General features: G+C 40.7%; 1 pseudogene; it reads right to left on the bottom strand.

Moving 5' to 3' along the window:
- Positions 1 to 9,027: 9,027 nt before the first annotated feature.
- Positions 9,028 to 10,169, bottom strand: LOC119496947 (annotated as a pseudogene).
- Positions 10,170 to 19,891: the final 9,722 nt, after the last annotated feature.

Genomic DNA, 19,891 nt, shown 5'->3' with positions numbered 1-19,891 from the left:
GGTTTTTGACTGTTGGTTGGACAAAACAGACAATTTGAAGACGTCACCACTCCCAACTCGTCAAATACGACAGCTTGGTCAGTGGCCTTAGGCTTCAAACTATGACGCTCTACGTACCCCTCTAGCGTCAGTTTTGTATGTGTCAATTTGCGCTCGCTACATGCATACACATTTTCAAAATAAACTATGTTCACAGGAAACATCTTGGTTTGGTTTAGGCAAAGAAACTACGCAACGTAAGTTAAGAAGGCGACGTTATGCAAAGTTACCCAACCTAAGTAATGTAACGTGACTTAAACGTTGACAGTATCAGAAGTTTCACACAAGACACAAACACCTGTTTTGGGTTGTTTTTTTTGTAGTTCTTTATACTACGGCACCTGACTTCCTCCTTTACTCGCGCCATAACTACGGCCATGTACAACGTCATAGTTTGACACGTAGGGCCACTGACCAAGCTGCCGAATTTGACGACTTGGGATCGAGAACAGGCCACCATACTTGATTATGTGACACGTTTCTTTTCTTACAATACATATACAGTACTGTAGGTGTATGCACCTTGACACCGTTGACAAAATGTTGGGCTGTAATCGCTGTAAATGTGATGTGCTGCTGTTGCAGGCATTGTGAGCTGCTCGCCATGAAAGGGTGCACTAAAGGCCCAAAATACAAGAACGGAACCAAGTCAAACCTACAAGGTCACTGCACCTGTTTTCAGCCTTTACTCGGCTCCTTCCCTTCAAATCAGCAGACGCACACAGGAAGGTCTTTAGTGACATTTCGCTCCGGGAGTCATGGCAACCATTTTACTCTAAACCCCACCATTACCTCCTGAACATCTCAGGGCTGAGACACACAAAGGAAAGAGGACCTCTGAGTGTGTATTATGTGCATTGTACCTCCATGAGAGCTCACGAAGAACATCAGGACAGGTCAAGGCTGGCACTACTCTCTGACCTCGGAGAGCTAGAGGGGGTTGGCTGCTGTGAATAAAACCCTCCAGATTAGGGCAGGAAGAGGAAGGAATGGAAGCCACAGCTCGTCACTTGACCTCTACATGTGTGACTGACTGTCTCCCTGGGAAAGAGGAAGGCAGGAGACGGAGCATCTTGATGGCCTACTACAGCAAGCTCCAGGCTCGTCCAGGACAATGAGCAATCAGAAGTAAGTGTCGGTGATTAGGCACTCAGGGCAGACCTCATAGAAGGCGGAAGCGGGGTGGGGGGGCAGGGGAGCCTTGATCTGGGTAACTTCTGGATCTATATAATATTTTTTATGAATAAAAAAATGACTTTTATCTGTTTTTTTTCTCAAACTTTTACTTTAATCGAGCCAAACGATATTGGTTACCCACTCCCATTGACTGCTGCAATGCAATTTGAAATGTACCCATCACATGCATTGTTAATCTGAGCATGTGTATTTCAATATGTGTTTCATGTGGCGTGTGTGGTGTCCGCAGGCCGCCTTTGTTTAAGCTTTACGTCTCTATAACAAAAACAACAAAATTATCGGTCCGAGATGCTTGTGACTATCATTTAGGTGTTGTTTCAGAACCATAGACAGCGCTGTTTGCTGTGTGTAGGTGCGGTGCTGTCCATGGTACTGAAACAGAAACGGAGCAGAAGAGATCGATAGACTGATCTGAATGGCACTTAGTTCAGTTTCTTAGCCTGATTGCTTTTTGTGGATGTAAAGAGAGAGATTATGTGCCTCCCCCTGCTGATTTGGGCAGAGAATCGTTCATAAATTCCCAAAAAATATTTAGTGCTCCGATAGTGCTACAGTCCGTTGTTATGGGAGTGCTCTGATAATTAAAAATATTCTTTGATTTTTAAACAGTAGCCGTATTCTGTTGTTGTCATTTAGCATTTCTGAGGCTATTGCAGGACTAAATCCAGTCATTTTATTTTATAAAAAAAAAAAAAAAATTGCCACCTTGCAATTTTTAACAGCCCCCTCAGTCACTTTATCCTGGCGCCTCGGTGTTGGAACAAAAAAGTGTTCTGTAACACTACTCAATACATTAGTAATAATGGCCTATGACTATTTCAATATATACCCCCCCGCCTTGTTCAGATGGCACTGAACTTTGGCACTAGGCTTCTGAATCGTTTGATATGAATGTAATGATCCTAGAGATACAGCTTTTCATCTCAGTTTTGTAACTGAGCACACCGAACCTGCCGTCATAGCGAGGGACAAATGAACCAATGACGATAACGATGGACGCTCAATTTCTCTCCTCAAAGACATTCACAGTGTCGCACTTGGTCGTTCACAAGAAAAGTGACAGGAGTAGTCGTGTAAAGAATGAAAAGAGAGAGCTGGAGAGAGGAGTTCAAACCCTGGCCAACCACTGCATGAAGTGGGCGCAACTATTGGATTGTCGGTTTCGGAAAGTTCCAATAATTACAGGTGGCAGCGCCCCCGATTGTTTCTGTTTGATGATGCAACAAGCACTTCATTTGAAGCAGACTAATTTTGACCTGGTTAACAGGTAGCTTTTATTAGCTCTGATCAGTTGTCTGAAAACAAAACATAAAAACATGTCAATGAAAACAAAGAAATTGTGATGTTGGCTGTACTAACACACAGTATACTGTAGGTAATCATGACAAGCAGGAATGAAGGAGATTATAAGAGGTTTTTTATATAGAAAATGTGGATGCACATGATTTTTACTGAGTAAACTTTCAAGTTTAGCTAGTTTATTGTGGATACTACTGCTGAAGTAGATGATATATGCCTAAATCTGGTTATTTTCATGCCATACATTATATGTCTTATACTCTAAGCGGGGCGGGAAAGCCTCTGAAACATCGTTTAGACCTTCATGGGATGTTAAAACTTTGCATTCAAATCTAGACTTATTAAATTCCTTCAGGGTTAGCAGCTCTTTAAGGCTTCATGACCCTCTGACACACATATATTTATGTCTTGGATCTAGAGCTTTAGGATACATTACTGTATTTAAATGAAGAAATAAGAAAAAAAATAGAAGATGCAAGGCTGACATCACATCAACGATGCGTGTCTGGCTGATATTTGCCAACGACATCTAGCATAAATTAGATAACTAATATATTTATCAAGTCCAAAAAAGCACAAATAAAAGACTGAAAGTACATTTTTAGGTTAAATAAGAAAATATCAACAAAACACAGTTGCTGCTGCATTATGTCTGCAAAATCCAAAACCCACAGTTGAGATACAATATCAGTCTTCGCTGCTATAAAACACCCTCGTCCACTTTGTCTTTATGATAATTAGATTTTGCATTAAAAACAATCACATATCTGTAGGCAGCAAAAAAATCTGAAAACAACATTGTTGTAATCAAAACCGCTCTAGTGTTGAAAGCAGATGCGGCGATTACCATATGGTAACAGCAGCGAGCACAAAGACGTTCCCAGGCTTTGACGGTAAAACAGAGGACACCATTGATGCTGCTGTGAATGCGATGCGCCGGTAATATGCCGCATATGTTTCTCATCCCATTGCAACTCTATGGGATTAAGCCTCCAGAGCCAGACACACACACACACACAGATATACAAGCATGCAAAGTATACGGCCTCGCGATCTCAGGGTCCCCCTAATCATGTTCCTTCCATGGGTCCCCCCTCTCTTCATTAAAACTCAGACATGAAAAGGGGGTGCAGACAGGAGCAGGGTGGCAAAGAAAGGCTGCTGAGACGGAGTCCTCCAGCCTGTCTGGTTAGGAGTGTGGGAGCGTGTGTGACGGTGTGTGTTTTTGGGGGGTTGGAAGGGGGTGTATGGGAATTGACTTTACTGTTACACGACCTGATTGAGAGACACCCACCCACTCTCCGCGAGGGACCCGCCACTACCGCGGCAGCAATTTGCTGTCTGGGTGGCACAAAGGGGAGGTCAGAGGTCAAATAAGTGCAGTGAGATGGAGGTGCTTTCTCATGGTAATGCCGTCACAAACAACTCTGCGTCATTCCAAGGCTGTTAGAGAGGACATTTATGAATATGATGCTAGTTAATAATGAATGACACCTTTGAAGAGTCCGGGAGAGTTAACAGGAAGTGTTACGCCGGGTTAACTGAGTGGCAGGCAAACTGTGAATCACAGCAACACATCAGTCAATCCTCAGGCCAGCAGTTTTTGGCAGACATACTCAAAATATAACAGAAATCTGCTTCTGTGAATCAAAAAAAAGTCAATCCCCAAAAGCAGATCTATCAGTTTATTCTCCTGGAGTGTGTCAATTTAGTTTGATTCCTTCATTCAGGTAAAAATGACCAAAAACAAATAGCCAAGGAGCATAAATTAAATGCATAGATTCACCTGAAAACACAGAGAGAACCAGTTTGTTGTGGATTTGGAGTGGCTTGTAAAAATGCACCCACCAAGCAATGATGTATATGGTAGACTTATTGACATATGTCTATCAGTAATTCCTCACGCGTCAAGCTGAATGTAATGACCTCGGGATAGATTGACAAGTACGCACCAAGTCCTCCAAATCAAACGACGCATAGAGGTGTTTTAGAAGCAGCAGGACGACGTCATTTATCTGTGCTTTCCAGAATCGTTACAAATCGCTGTTGAAAAATAAATTTGCTTTATGACGCGACACCACTATAGTTAAGGTTCGGTTAGGTTTACGCACAAAATCAACTTGGTTAGGATTAAAACTGCTACTTCGATGAGGTTCGGGGACTTTCGTAGTGATGGTTACAATAATAACCATGTGGTTACGGTTAGGGAATGATCGTTTTCATGGTTAAAAGAAACCAAAGTTGTTGGCAGGAAAAGGGAAACGAACAGTAAAACTCATGACTTCCTACAGTTAGAGGGCTTTGTCACTTGAATGTAAACTGTGTATAAGAAGTGGATGTAGTCACTGTGACGTCACCCATTGATTTGTGGACTGCGGTTTTGAAGCCTCGAGTTCGGCATTTTGGCTTTCACCTGTACGCTGAATAAAACATTTTTTGGCGACCAAAAAGTTTATAATTAGCAAACGAATATGTGTTAACGCGTTATTATCAGGTTAACTTTGACTGCCCTAATATTCATATATTTATTTATATTTCACCAAATAGCCACATGTCACATTCACTACATGTGATTCTAAAACGAAGCGAGCACAAAGAAGCAACAAAGTCAAGTTTTTAACAACAGGAGGTGATGGAACGCACCCTTACGCTCCTTCACACACACACACACACACACACACACACACATCCACGCTTTTGTAGCTGGCTGGCTGCCTCTCAGGAGGAGGCTGTGGGATGAGGCCTGTCTGAGAGGCAACCAGTCTGCAGCACCTCCTTCACTGAGGGGCCAGAGAGAGAGAGAGAGAGAGAGAGAGAGAGAGAGAGAGAGAGAGAGAGAGAAAGAGAGAGAGGCCCCTCCACATGCAGACATGAAGCACTATGTTTGCAGGCTGCCTGTCTTGCTGTCTGGGTGGAGAGGCTGTTCAGATGGATGGATGGAGGCCTCAGCAAAGGAATGTTTATTTAGGACGTCTGAGATGTCGACTGGCTGGTATCATATAAAATAACTGAATACTCACTGTGACTCCAGGTGTGTTCGGTTCATGGTGTCTCCACTGGATGATATAGACACGGTGGGAACAGATGGGGACTCCGGAAGAACTAATAAAAGATTAAAATAAAGCCAGAATATGTGGCCGTTGACTTTGCAGTTCATGGATTATCCTTTCAACCATGTTTGAGTTCATAAACTGTGTTGTGTCTTCCCACCATCCAAACAAACTCAGCCACATGCTCAGGTGAATGCAATAATTAGAAACACCACCATGACTGTGTTATTGCCCCCTACTGGCTTGGAGTAGAAATGCCAAAAACACAACTGCAATATTCATTTGAGGAAAAAAAAAAAAACATTTTGCAGTTAAAGGGATTTGTACTTTTCCCTCTCTGTCTCACTCTTTCCTGTTTGTATCTGATGTGAATAAAGATGATGAATCTGCTAATAACTTCATGTACTTAACTCCAAATAATAGTCTGTGTCATTTTAACCTGCTACTCTTTATCATGACTAAAAGCACCTTAGAGCTTCAAACTTTTTTTTATTTACTCTTCTAAACACTTGATATAATGAAAATCTCTGCTGCTGCACATTTGCTTGTCTTGTCTCTTTGGTTTGGACTCTTTGATTACACTATAGCAACTAGAATGCAGTGCATAGGTTGACACAAAAAGTAAAAAAATGGGATCTTGAAAGTTGCAACAGAGCAACACCCCTGTTCAGAGTATTAAATACATAATTGTGGCATCCGGTAGCCAAGTGGTTAAGATGCATGTAACCACAATTTTGACCGGGGACCTTTTTTGCATGTCATACATGTTGTTGCCATCTAAGCACTATCAACTTGAGAAGCAAATTGTCAGCAACACTGAAGTGTATTTAAATGACTAATAATACACTTTCTAACTAGAGGGGATGAGGAACTAAAATCAATCAAAGTATAACTTGAATTCAACTTTCTGTATATTTATTTATTTATTAATTTTATTAACAGCACTTTAGCTTATCTTTAGCATTCCAGTGGTTGTTACTGAAGCCATGAAATACAGTTTGGAGCAACAGGGAGGAAGCGGGACGAGAAAGAAAGCTGTCGTCATCATCATTGTTGTTTGTGACAGGCTGAGACACCTGTCAATCAAAGGAACAATAACTCACATTATAAAGACGTTTAAGTTAGTATTAAGAACCCAATCTCTAATGGAAAACGTGATTCATGTAGTGTTTCTACATGTAGTGAATCACAGACTTTTTTGGGGAGGGTTTTCCTAGTCACTTCAATATGAAATTTTCCTGAAGTCAGCATCTAGTGGCCATTAGTGGAACTGCATCTGTAGGGAATCCTGCAGGGCTTCAGCTGTCAGCATGATGATCTGGATGATGTCTTATTAACTGAGGAATATTAAAACGTTATACTTTATACTATACCTTAAGCAGAGTACAGCAGCATCAATACTTCCAAGTACAGCTTCACAACATGTTGGGATGAGATGTAAAGTAAAAAGATAAATGTTTGCTTTAAAATGTAGGGAAATGAAGCAAATGACAATGTAATGAAGTTCATGGTCAAGTTGCACTTTAGAGTCCATTCATATTTTACACGAGTAGGCTTTTTATATTTTATTTTCAATGTAATAAAATTGATGAAACATTAAATGCATCAGTGATTTTTCTCAGGAGTTTGTGTTACAACTATAATAATAATAATAATAATAATAATAATGTTTTTTATAGCCCACACATTTCCCCATCTAAAAACTGTATTTCCATCAGCGCTTCACCTCTTTTTTTATTTCTATTTGGGACCTTTTATCATTTTATATGGCCTTATATAGGCTACAAATCCTTATATTATTTTTCAGACATATTTTCCCATAATATTTCCATAGTAACCTGAAGTGTATGCCTTATCCATGTCCATGCTGCTGCTGTTATTATCCCCTTTAATCAATTATGTCTGTGTGCAGTGTCACATCTTCTGATGTCATGACAGGGCAACATGCAGAAAAATAAAATCTTCACATTCAATTTGACTTTTTAAATGTGATAATAATAATAATAATAATAATAATAATTATTATTATTATTATTATTATTATTACCATAAGATTATAGGAGCATATGCCTACAGAAGAACATTTCCAGGTCAAACAACTCTTTTGCAATTATATATCAGTGCCATGGATTCAAATTCATATTATTCATATGTGATGAGTCATTTGAGTCTAATTGCAATTTAAACCGTGAAGTAATCCAATAATGAGCAGAAACACACATCCGTTCTGCTGAAGGACTCTGAAACCTGCACTTCTCTGGTTGCTGGACAGACAAACTGCCTCAAGTCAACACAACGAGAGTTTTCAGTTAAAAGTTGAGTTTTGTTCCAGATGTTGTGTTCAGAGGAACATTAACAATGTTTCATTTGTGCTCAGTGACTCTCAGTTCTTCTCCTGTCTGTGGATGAGTAGCCCTGCTGGTTATAAACACACAGCACGTAATTAATAAGCACATTATTCATTATAGGCAACGATTCGTTCACTTCGTTATTTCAGAAAGTTAACGAATTGTTGCCCAGATTCATTTCTTTCAACCTTTCAGAAATACGTCAGGATGAGACGTCACAACAGGTCGGCAGGTGTCACAACCTGAAATTCAGCTTTTTTAATAAATTAATAAAAATCTACTGAATTCTATTTTTTTCGATTGCAAAAAAAGTCAGAAAAGACATTTCTCTCTGTTTCAGTTTAAAAAAATAATCATTTTAGAATCAGATATAAGCTACTGCCAAATTATTATATAATTCATACGTGCTTTAATTCGCTGGTTTAAAGTTGTAGTTTTGAAAATGTGGTTTTATTTTTTAAATAATTATTTATTATATCCAATAATAGCTACAATTCAGTCCTTTCCATAATGGTTTCAGGATCAGGTATTTCAACTTGAATAAAGGAGCAGAGAGTGAAAGTTTATTATAAATCAATAACTGAAACTCTCTCATTTTCTGTCACACTTGCTCGTTAAATATTTGCTCTTATTATATATAATTATTAATTATATATTATTATATTATTATATTTTGTCACTTTTTTTTTATTTTATTTTACACCAAAATGGTTTCAAGCAATGCAATCTTAGTTCATAACGAACCGACTTAGAAGTGCTGTACTTTTAAAAACTCATACTTCAATATGATTGGTTGATATCATATCTGTTATATATCATGTAAAATAAAACATGATGCAATCCTTTAAATCATGATAAACATGTACATTTTATTTTTATGTTATCACAGAGGAGAGGATATATAATCAGGAGTTAAATCACCATCATGCATCAGGCTGCAGCAGCAAAAGTGCTCTTTTACATGTCAGGAGAGGCATCCTAAACAAATCTCCCTATAATAATATATTATATTATGACTCATCCTGTATATTATTATAAAATGGAAGAGGTTGAATGATTCTAAAAGTGTATTAAAATTATCATATTTAGGCTAATTATATAAAGAAAACAGGAGTGGGCCTTCGTTTGTGGCCCTCTTTCTCTCTCTCCATCTCTCTCTCTCTGTCTCTGTCTCTCTCTCTCTCTCTCTCTCTCTGTCTCTGTCTCTCTCTCTCTCTCTCTCTCTGTATCTCTCTCTCCATTTCTCTCTCTACATCTCTCTCTCTCCTCTCAGTCTCTCTCTCTCTACATCTCTCTCTCTCCCTCCATCTCTCTCTCCCTCTCTCCCTCTCTCTCTCCCTCTCTCTCTCCCTCTCTTACTCTCTCTCCCTTTCTCTATCTCTCCATCTCTCTCCATCTCTCTCTCTCTGTCTCCCTCTCTCTCCCCCTCTCTCTCTCTCCCTCTTTCTCTCTCTCCCCTCCTTCTCTCTCTCTCTCTCTCTCTCTCTTTCTCTCTCTCTGTCCCTCTCTCCATCTCTTTCTCTCCATCTCTTTCTCTCTCTCTCTCTCTCTCTCTCCCTCTCTCTGTCCCTCTCTCCATCTCTTTCTCTCCATCTCTTTCTCTCTCTCTCTCTCTCTCTCTCTCTCCCTCTCTCTCTCTCTCTCCCTCTCTCTGTCCCTCTCTCCATCTCTGTTTCTGTCTATCTCTCTCCCTCTCTCTCTCTCCATCTCTCTCTCTCCCTCTCTCTCTCCCTCTCTTACTCTCTCTCCCTCTCTCTCTCTTACTCTCTCTCCCTCTCTCCCTCTCTCTCTCCCTCTCTCTCTCTCTCCCTCTTTCTCTCTTTCTCTCTCTCTGTCCCTCTCTCCATCTCTGTTTCTGTATCTCTCTCTCCCTCTCTCTCTCTCCTTCTCTCTGTCTATCTCTCTCCCTCTCTCTCTCTCCATCTCTTTCTCTCTCTCTTACTCTCTCTCCCTCTCTCTCTCTCTCTCTCCCTCTCTTACTCTCTCTCTCTCTCTCTCTCTCTCCCTCTCTCTCTCCATCTCTCTCCCTCTCTCTCTCTCTCTCTCTCTCTCCCTCTCTCTCTCTCTCTCTCTCTCTCTCTCTCTCCCTCTTGTCTGCTGAGGGGTGTCTAATCAGAGAAGACAAGCGGCTGACTGAATGACGATGCTTAATTGGCATGGAGTCGTGGGAACGCGTAAACAAACAGCTGCCATTTTCATTTTGCTTGTTTCCCCCTTCGTCCCTCTTCTTCCTCATGAATAAAAGTGGAACAGCAACCTGGCAGCTGCAGGGAGGCTGGACTGAACTGAAGGAACGAGAAAGAGAAGAGGAGGAGGAGGTGGAGGAGGAGGAGGAAGAGGAGGAGGAGGAGGCCCGGATTGGAGATTAGCCTCACTTTAATCCACCCTCCACCTCCTCCAGTGATGGGAGGAAAAACACAGCACACAGATACATACCTTCTGAACAACAGAACAGAAATCTCCTCTTCACATAAAGGAGAACACATTTCCAAGATAAGCTGTGCATGTGATTATCCTTCTCTGATATACACTGTTAGGAATTCCCCAGTAAAATAACAGTAAAGAGCTGGCAGCAGGGTTGCCTTTATGTTACTGTAAAATTAACATTATTATACTGTTAATGAAAAATACAGTTTGAACTTTATTAATTTCACAGTATTTTACAGTTAATTTACTGTTTAAAGATACATTATATAACACCTTTCTTTTACATTATCTTACTGATTTGTTTTAATGCACTATTTATTGTTTACATACATTTTAATAAACATTATTTTTTGCCTAGATGAATAGACTTAGCAGGTTACAGACATAGGAATAGTTACACTAAATACAATTAAAGGCACTTGTTAGGAAAAAGGCTATAATAGACTTGTTAACACTTTTTCCCAAAAATGTCTGTCTATGGCTGACTACAAGCACAGCATGCAAACCATAACAACATGTGAGTGAAGAACAGTAAAGCTGATTCACTGATTTTACAATCATGTACAATGTACAAGCCTCACATGTGCAGATCAGGTCCCAGAATTAAAAAAAAATACTGCATGAAGCTGTTACTGATGATACTTTAGACAGTTGATCAGCAGTAAAGTGCTGATTTTTAAGAATGCATTATAGTTCAGTTAAAAAACGGCCTATTAGCGTAATTTAACAGGTTTTCTTTTGTATTAACAGTAAAGCACTGTTTTTAGCAATAACAGGTTAATACTGTTGAAATCCTGCTGTAAATTAACAGCAATTGTTTACAGTGTAGGAGCATGTTTCTGCCCTGCAAGGGAGAAAAACAAAAAAAATATATATTTTTTAAATTTTATCCTCAAGAGTCCCATGCTGCACAATATATATCTGTGGTATAATTATTCCTATAATACCTTTACAGTATTAGGCCTGAGGGGACACACATTTTAAGATTATCTACTAGATTAAAAATTAAAATTTCACTTTGGCCTTCAGAGAGCTTCAATACACAGGATATTAATACATATATAGTACAAACATCCAGTTAAACAAATGCTGAAGAGTAAAAAAAAAAGAAGTGCAACAGACAATATTTTCTTATTTCTAATGTTCCTCCTCAAAAAATATTATTTTTTAAATCCCCTGATCAAAGCTATAATATTCTTACAAGGAACAAATGTTGCACTTAACATTATTTTTGATTAATTGATTGATTTAATGCATCATATCAAGTGGGCTTACAAGACACTATGAACAACAATAAATTGGCAACTAAGCAAATCATAATGCACAGATCCACAAATAAAAGATTTCAAAATACCCAATTTATCGAAATGTCCTATTATGAAGGATAGAGAGTGTATAAATATGCAAGTAAAGGTACATATTTTTTTTAAATAGCACTTTTTGAAACAAAAGTTACAAAGCACTTCACAATAAAAGCACAACATATCAAACCAGCAGGATTAACACAAGAGAAATAAAACTGAATTTATAAAACAGAAATCAATCCAAAAAGCAAAGCATCGGACAAGAAAGACTTATAAGAGGAAGAGTTCTTTCTTTTAGAAATCTTAGTTGAATTGGGTGAATAGTGACAAAGAAAGGCAGTAAATTCAGTAAGGTTACTAATAATTCTTACTTTTTATGTTTCTTTACTTTTTTTACTTTTTAATCTAAAAGATAAGGCATTATTCTAATATGTTTCTTACTGTCACCTAATCCCATGAGACAAAAACGACAATGTTTTAGTTCCTGACTTGTTTACTGAAGATGTAAATCTTTAATAACAGCTCAGATTCAAGGTTAGCATTTCTTTTTAAATAAAAACTCAGTCATTTCCTAAAACAGCTGGTCACTGTAGTTTTTAATCAAACAAACAGGAGGAAATGGTGCATTTGTTGGGGACTATTTTCAGCAGCGGATTAATCCACATTTGGTGCTCTGGTGAGTATTTGTGGTTGCAGGGCGGTGTCTGTGGGATTGAGTCAAAATAAACTGTGTTCATGGTAATGTAGGAACATGTCACCCAGTCCAACAGTGTTTTAATGGAGCACAGAGGAAAAAGAAATAGGCTTTGATACACACACAATACTTGTTGGATCACTTTTAATTTGGGTCTTTTCATAGATGTTATCCTGCAGTACCAACTCTGAGTAGTATCAAGGTGAAAGCATTGGACCCCTTGACCTTCTTTACATGTCTCTATTATGCTGTATAGATTTAAATCACCCTGTCAGTCGAAGGACAAACATGCATTATTCATCAAGGCTGCTAACATGTTCTGCTTACTTAAATCTATCAGTGTGAAACCAGCTATTCAAGACTTCTTTCCATTTACTACCTTTATTAATTAGCATTACTATTAATTCAAGTGCACTTTTTCTTTTTATCATGTTTTTTTTTTCTTCTTTTTTTTTGTTGGAAATCCTGTAATTTAATGAACTTTTATTAAGTGAACTTTGAATAAAGCCACAAGTGTATATTCAAGTTAAAACGGCACATAAAGAATATTTACAAATCCTTTTCATGGCAACTGTACAGTTTCGACGCTCTAATTTAATGCTGAAACATGTTATTCAACAGTCGGTGTGAATCTTCACATTAGCCCCTCTTCTTCTTGATTATATTCTTATTAGCATTTCATTTTCAGCATTTTAATCCCCGCATATGTTATATCAGACGTCCACATAGTGCTGAGCAGACATTAAGATTAAGCCCTGATTAAAAATGAGAATTAATTAATTCTTTTGAAGTTTCACGTCTCCTGATTGGCTCTCGTGGCAAAGCCATACATATTTCTGAAAGCAGTTGATCGTCTCCATCATGTGAGATCTGCTCTCACAGGGTTCCTATAAGGATGGACAAACACGTGTCCACATACTGTATTTACAGAGCAAGTCAATAGAGAAGACACATATTCACAGCACATAGTGGCTTCATTGTCAAACGGCTCGTCTATCTTTGACATGCAACATGCACCTTTAGTCTGAACGTATTTGATGCTGCTGTTCAGCCTTTGTCCAATCTTACTTAAAGGTAAAGTTTGTATTGTATTATATGTGGTGAGTTTATACCTGTTGCCTCTTTGGCTTTATCCCTGTGTGGATGGTTGAACCTTAAGTGTTCCAGGAAAATTGTGGAAATTATGTTTGTATAAAAGAATCCAGCAAATGTAGCTGATAGAAAATGTAGGCCACATCTCAAATCTCCATGTGCTTCCTTTTGCAAGATATTCACTTTCCTGCACTGGTGGTGGAAGTATTCAGATCCAGGCAATACCACACTGTAAAAACACTCCATAACATGTAAAAATCTAACCTAAAAATGTTTTAAAAATGTTGCTTTCTGTTATTTTCTTGGATGAAAACAATCTCACCGCAAGGTCCACTGAGTAGCTGTTCTGGAGCTTTCTGTCATATCAAATGATCTTCCTCAGCAGATGAAGTTGCCCATTTGTCGGAGAATTTGATCCAATTAAACTGTTATCAGTCCATTAAATAGGCGTTATCAGTCACTATAACCACCATAGATGTGGGTCATTAGGGGCCTACTATACTTACTACGTTGTAAGAGTGAAAGTGAAACTTAAAAGCAACACATTCTAACATGTTTTAAAACTGAATCACAACGCAACAAAACTACATCTTCTTTAGGTTTTCGGTAACTTCTTAAGGTTTAGCCAAAAAAAACAACAGTTAGGTTTACGCAACAAAACTGTCACTTCTTTAGGTTTAGGCAACAAAAACACACTTAGTTAAGTTCAAGGAAAAACATGTGTTTTGGGTTAAAATAACTACGAACTCAAACACAACTACACATTGTTGGTTTTGCACGGCATGCGAATTCCAGTCTCCTGGGTGAAAGTCCTGCTGTGTTGTCCTGTGTCTTGTGTCCCATCCATTGTCCCCAACCTCCACTCCTTTTGGAGTTTCACACTGTCTATACTACAGCGCCTGACTTCCGCTACTGCTCCTGTCATAATTACTACAGTCGCTAGAGGTCGCTGTCGTGCTTTTACACCTTCTTTCGGTGATTTACCATAAAACCTACTAGTGGGTGTAATAGGCCCCCATTGACCCACATCTATGCAGCTCATAGCGACTAATAACAACAGTCGGCTGTCTGAGCATTAAAACGATTTTCCATCTTTGAAGTGTTCCCTCCATTTTATTTGAAGCTTATTGTATTCAGTAGTATATAAATGTAGCTAACAACAATGCTAATTTCATTGAGTGTTCCCGTCATTGTCTAATATCCAAACAAAACATAGCACTCATAGCATACTAATTTCTTGCTAAAATGTGTTTCTCCTTCCGACCACAAATGTGGGCTTTGGGCATACATCTCTGCAAACTGTCGACTATAGTGTCATGGATGTATAATAAGACCTGGATACGATGCCGCTGCTCAGCCTTGCTTGCAATTTTTTGCAGTGCCCACTCACGGCATTACAGCATAAAATCCTCCTGCGGCCCAAAAAGCATTTTCCCCAGCATTTTTTGGCGTCTGAGCCAGGTTAGCAACTCTCATTGGAATGAATAGATGCCATCTTGGGGTCTGGTATCCAGGTCTAATAATACATCCATGGTTTGTGTACAATGCACAGAGCTAAACAGGAAAGAGGCAGTGGGATGGTGCAGAATGATGATTCATTACCATCTGAAATCTCTGTTTAGCGATCACTGCAGAGCGAAGCATTGAGGGGGTGATGAATGAGTGAACAAGGGAGTGCATTTGGACACAACGTTGGTTCTTGAAAAGTTGAAGATTATAATTGAATGAAAATGTAAGCAGTAGAACGATGTTGGGTGTTGGGTAGAAACGCTGTTCAGTGCGTGTTTTGCGGTTCACTGATTGCCCTTGAAGAAGCTTATTGGTGGACATGAGAAATGTGCTTGAAATGGAGCCCAATCAACGAGTGAACCCCTCCTGCTTGAAGACAATGATAGGTGGGAAGAACGGGGAGGGGCGGCGTGCAGCGCTCTGCTCAGCTGGAAGGATTTAAGCATTTGACGTACCTTTGATATGTGTCTTTGACTGAAGGGGTGTATTTTCCTTTTTTTGTTTCCCAAAGTGGTATAATTGAGTACGGCAGCGGTGAGGGGGACACCTCTGCAGAGCCACACATTACATCATTTGCAGAGTTTGTTGTATTCTCTGCTCAAGACGTGGTGGCGGCGGCGGCGACATTGGGAGGGAGTGGAGAAGAAAGCAATACGGCCACAATTGGGCCAATGAAGCATATCACGCGCTTTCACTTTGCATTTGCCACTTCCTTCAAGACTTTTCTTTCTTTGATTTCTTTGAGGCACTGCGGCACTCCTCACATGCTAATAATAGACTTGTCCATCAACTGTCCCCACCCTTGGAGTTAATTGGCGCTGTGCAAAGGGAGCCAGCGTCGCTCTGAAGTCGGGCCGTCATTAGATCAGTATGCTGACCGTCCCCAGCTCGCATACACCCCTCTGATCTGCACACACTCCCCATCTCTTTTTCACCGCCCCACCTGCTCTCACAGCACGCCCCCCTCCCCTACAGAGCGGACCCTCCCTTTCACCGTCCCCTGGCGTCTTCTCAGAAGGTCTTGAGAAGGCTGACCTGCCTCCTTTCACATCTACGACTCAGATGCCGCTGTGATCTCACTCTGACCAGATAGCTCTCCTCCCCGCCCACAGGAAGAACTGCAAGATTGCCCTCGTGTTGCAACGGTGTTTTCTTTTCACCTCGATATACCATATAGTGTCTGCTCGTATCATTCAAGCTTGTGTTATGGTCAGGTCTACCTGTACATTCACTGCAAAAGTCTTTTTTTGTGTCTTATTGTGTTCTAAGAAGCCTTATTCTCTTAAAATAAGTCAAAACTGCCACCAGTGCAGTAATTCCCCGACACAAATCAACCATTTGCTGGCATCATTCTGTTTAATTCTGCAGCAACAGTCTGCCTTATCCTGTGTTCTTCAAAATAAAAGACACGCTTCCCCGACGAAAATCTTGTATTAAGTTCATTTGGAAACAGAATGGAATGATCTCACTGTAGTAAAAGATGTGTTTGCCTGTTTAAAAACAACAAGACCTAAAGCCTGGGTTGGAAAAACCAGCAAGAATACCCTAGATTTTAAAATTATCCAACCAAAAAACCAGCTCCAAAAGTCAGCAACACTGACAGCCCGTCACTTTAGGCCTCCTTCCAAAGCCACTCCCCCAAAATTATCATAATGAATGTAAACATATCATAATGAATTTGATCGAATCATTTTATTCGGCCTGAATAAAATGATTGGACGGGTTTATTATAGTTCTGTGACAGCCACTTATACCGGATTTTTCCTTCTTTTTTTTTGTCAGAGCATTTGATTTATTGATTTCTGTCACGATGTAAAGAGAATTTCAACAAATATAACATTTTTTTCTAAAATTCATTACCCACCCTAGCTTTAAAGGACTTAATAGTAAAAAATATCTGGCTAACATGGAGATTGTTTTTACTGTTATCCTCTTCTTTCCGACTCAATGGGCAACGCAGGCACACAATAACCAGCTCTCAAACACGCCCAAGATATGGACAAACTCCCTGAAACCTTTAGAATTTTTTTTTTTTTATAGCCGTGATACAACAACACTTACTGCCAAGAGGCTTCTGGTTGGTGTGTGTGTGTGTGTATGTACATGTGAGCCTTTGGTGCATGCAAACACATGTACTGTATGTGTGTGCCAGCAAGTGTTTTCCCTTGTTTTTTGGGGAGGTTGGTATTCTCGTTTCTGTGTATATATCACAGTTCGTCTTCACACATTTTTGACACCTCCATCACAATGAAAATGGCTTTTCATATTTGTTATATTTTGTTATGTTGGATATTTATTTGTATAGAAATATTGGAGAATCCCCAGAAAGTAGAGAGCTGGAATAGTTTCAGGCTGGAAATCCTGCCAAAAAAAGACAAAAGAATTTAATCTAAAAAGAATTTAGACGCCCCGTGTGGGGTAGAAATTATTTTCAAATTCTTTCACACTCACACATCTTCTTTTAATAGTCAGTCAACAAATCGCATTAAAAGACAACACCAAGTGTGTCCTACTAACCACTATAGTGTGTGGATTAAAACTAAAAATTTGAACCAAAACAGCATTCAAATACATTTTTGTACTTGCAGAAGAACAACTCATCAATTATCAGTAGAAAATATCTGTAACCATAAAATAATTGTATCAGCTTTCAAAAGCCTGGAGCAGCTGAACCCTGGCGTGCACACACACACACACACACACACACACACACACATGCATCCATCATTCTGTGTGCGTGAGAGAATAAATGTGTCCTTTTGGGAGTTTGCGTCTGTATATGCACAGGGCTGAGATCAGAACACAAAACGCCGCCTCATGCCCTCTTTGTCCCCCCCCTCTCCTTCTCTGCCCTGGCAGCTCTCCCATGATGCCCCTGCCCCCGGCTTCCTGCCTCTAATGGCCGTCTCTGTGTGCCATCTCGGGAAGCCTGACATCCCCTCCAGAGGCAGAGGGCCCGGCGTTAATGGAAGCCATTGATGGGCAAAGAAAGGCTCCTTTGTGGCGCCGGGGGCAGGCGTGGGCACCCGTTTGCTCACACACAGCTTCCCCTCCGCACACACTGGGCCGGCCGCTCAGAACTGGGTGCCAACAGCGGAGATCGAAAGACAGGAGCAGCAAAGTGCCCCCTTACCGGGGAAATGGCAGAGAGGGATGGGTAGAGCCGAGGGAGGGGGATGGTTGGTGAGAATGAGAAAGGGAGGGTGAAAACGACAGAGGGTGCGAGTTGGCAAAGAGGGGGGAAGCAAAGAGGAAGGGATAGGTGGGGATAGGCCACAGCGAAAAGAAAGGCCGAGAAAGAGCAGGAGAGATTAACCGAATAAGACAAATTCAATTGGCGCATAGGAGGCACGAATAAAAAAAAGGACGTGAAGGAAATGGGGTACAAACCTCGCAACCAAACACAGAGCGCCACAGAAAAGAAACCCCGGAGAAAAGGGAAATTGAGCAGGAAAAACAAAGAAACGGAGGTTGGGATCGCCCACGTCAATGAAGCTGGGTGGCCCTGGAGGATAAAAAAAAAACGGTGGCAGGGTGCTGGAGGTCTCCCTCTGCCACTGTACCGCCTGTCAGCCTCTCCCTGGCTCGCTCCCCTTTCGGTGATTTATAACACCTGAATTGTTCTCCTTCAACAGAGTTGTGAATGGGAGAAAAAGAGGGGAGCTGCCGGCATGCCAAACAGGCCCGTCGTTATTGATAACCAAACAGATGTGTCCAGTTTGGAATGAACATCTGACGTTAAATCTCGGCTAACGGTTTTTGTTGTCAGGGAAATGCTGTGCGCTGGCAGCCGGGCGCTCAATGGAAGACGTGGGGTTATTGTGTGTGATAATGTTTTCATTCGTTCTGAAAGTGTTTCCTGGCGCCATGCTTTCCAGGTGACGTCTCTTCTTCTCTTCATTGTTGGCAGTGAAAAGGCTTCATCCGAAATCCAAAACATACCTTTTCTGATTACATTCATTTAATTACACCTCAGGTTTGAATGCACATTCTGAGGATTATGGGAAGAAAAAAGCAAAACAAAAGGAGCTGCTGTGCAGGTCTGAGCTTGCTCGACTCAATGTCGCCACCTACTGTTGTGACATTCACGCCGTCAGCCACCTCTTGTCTCCCTGCTGCGTAGCACACAGCCTCCTGCATTGTTCAGGCCGCTAATTCATCCTAGCAGCTCCTGCTGCTAATTTCCAACCGCTGGCAGCGTGCCATGGCCGGAAGTAGCAGCGCGCCACCGCCTGTATCCGTGCGCCACCGTGGGAGAGCAGCAATAAAGTAGTGCCATATTTGTCCCAGTATGTCATCTGTTTAACACGCCTGATTGGCTTTCACACCATAGCCTCCTAATTAATATGCAGCGGCCCCTCGCCCCGCCTCTCCTCGCCATGAGCTAAGACAAAAGCGTATTGTGTGAGCACCTCCTGTTTTAATTACGCTCAAAAGGGAGCCGTGTGAGGGTTTTTCTGTGTAAGTGTGTGTGTGTGTGTGTTTGTGCAGCATTCATGAATGCGTGAGCAATGACTGTGTGTGCGGCATATGTGTGTGTGCGAGCACTGTACACAAACGTACAGTATGTGCACTGAGGGAGTCATAAAACAAGCACATTCATCGTCATGTCATCCTGCACGTATGCTCTTCTGTGTGTGTGTGTGTGTGTGTGTGTGTGTGTGTGTGTGTCCTAAAACAAGAAGAATTGCAATGGCATTGCTAGGGGAGGAGCTGCCGCCGTCCTATTCCACAGGAGAGAGAAAAAAGTGTTGTTGCTTGTTGCCTTTATGCAAATTGGCATCCGATAAAGGTTTTTTTGGGAGAGCCACAAAGAGGGTTTGTGATCGGAGCGCTGAGGAGAATGGGAGAGGTTAGGAGGGGTTATGGGGAAAAGACAGGGACAAAATTCCCATCGGCGTACCCAGAGACACCATGTTACATTCCTCTTTT

Source organism: Sebastes umbrosus, chromosome 11, assembly GCF_015220745.1.
Source record: "Sebastes umbrosus isolate fSebUmb1 chromosome 11, fSebUmb1.pri, whole genome shotgun sequence".
NCBI classification, from domain to species: Eukaryota; Metazoa; Chordata; class Actinopteri; order Perciformes; family Sebastidae; genus Sebastes; species Sebastes umbrosus.
Note: the sequence above shows the minus strand (reverse complement) of the source record. Positions and strands in the feature narration are given on the sequence as shown.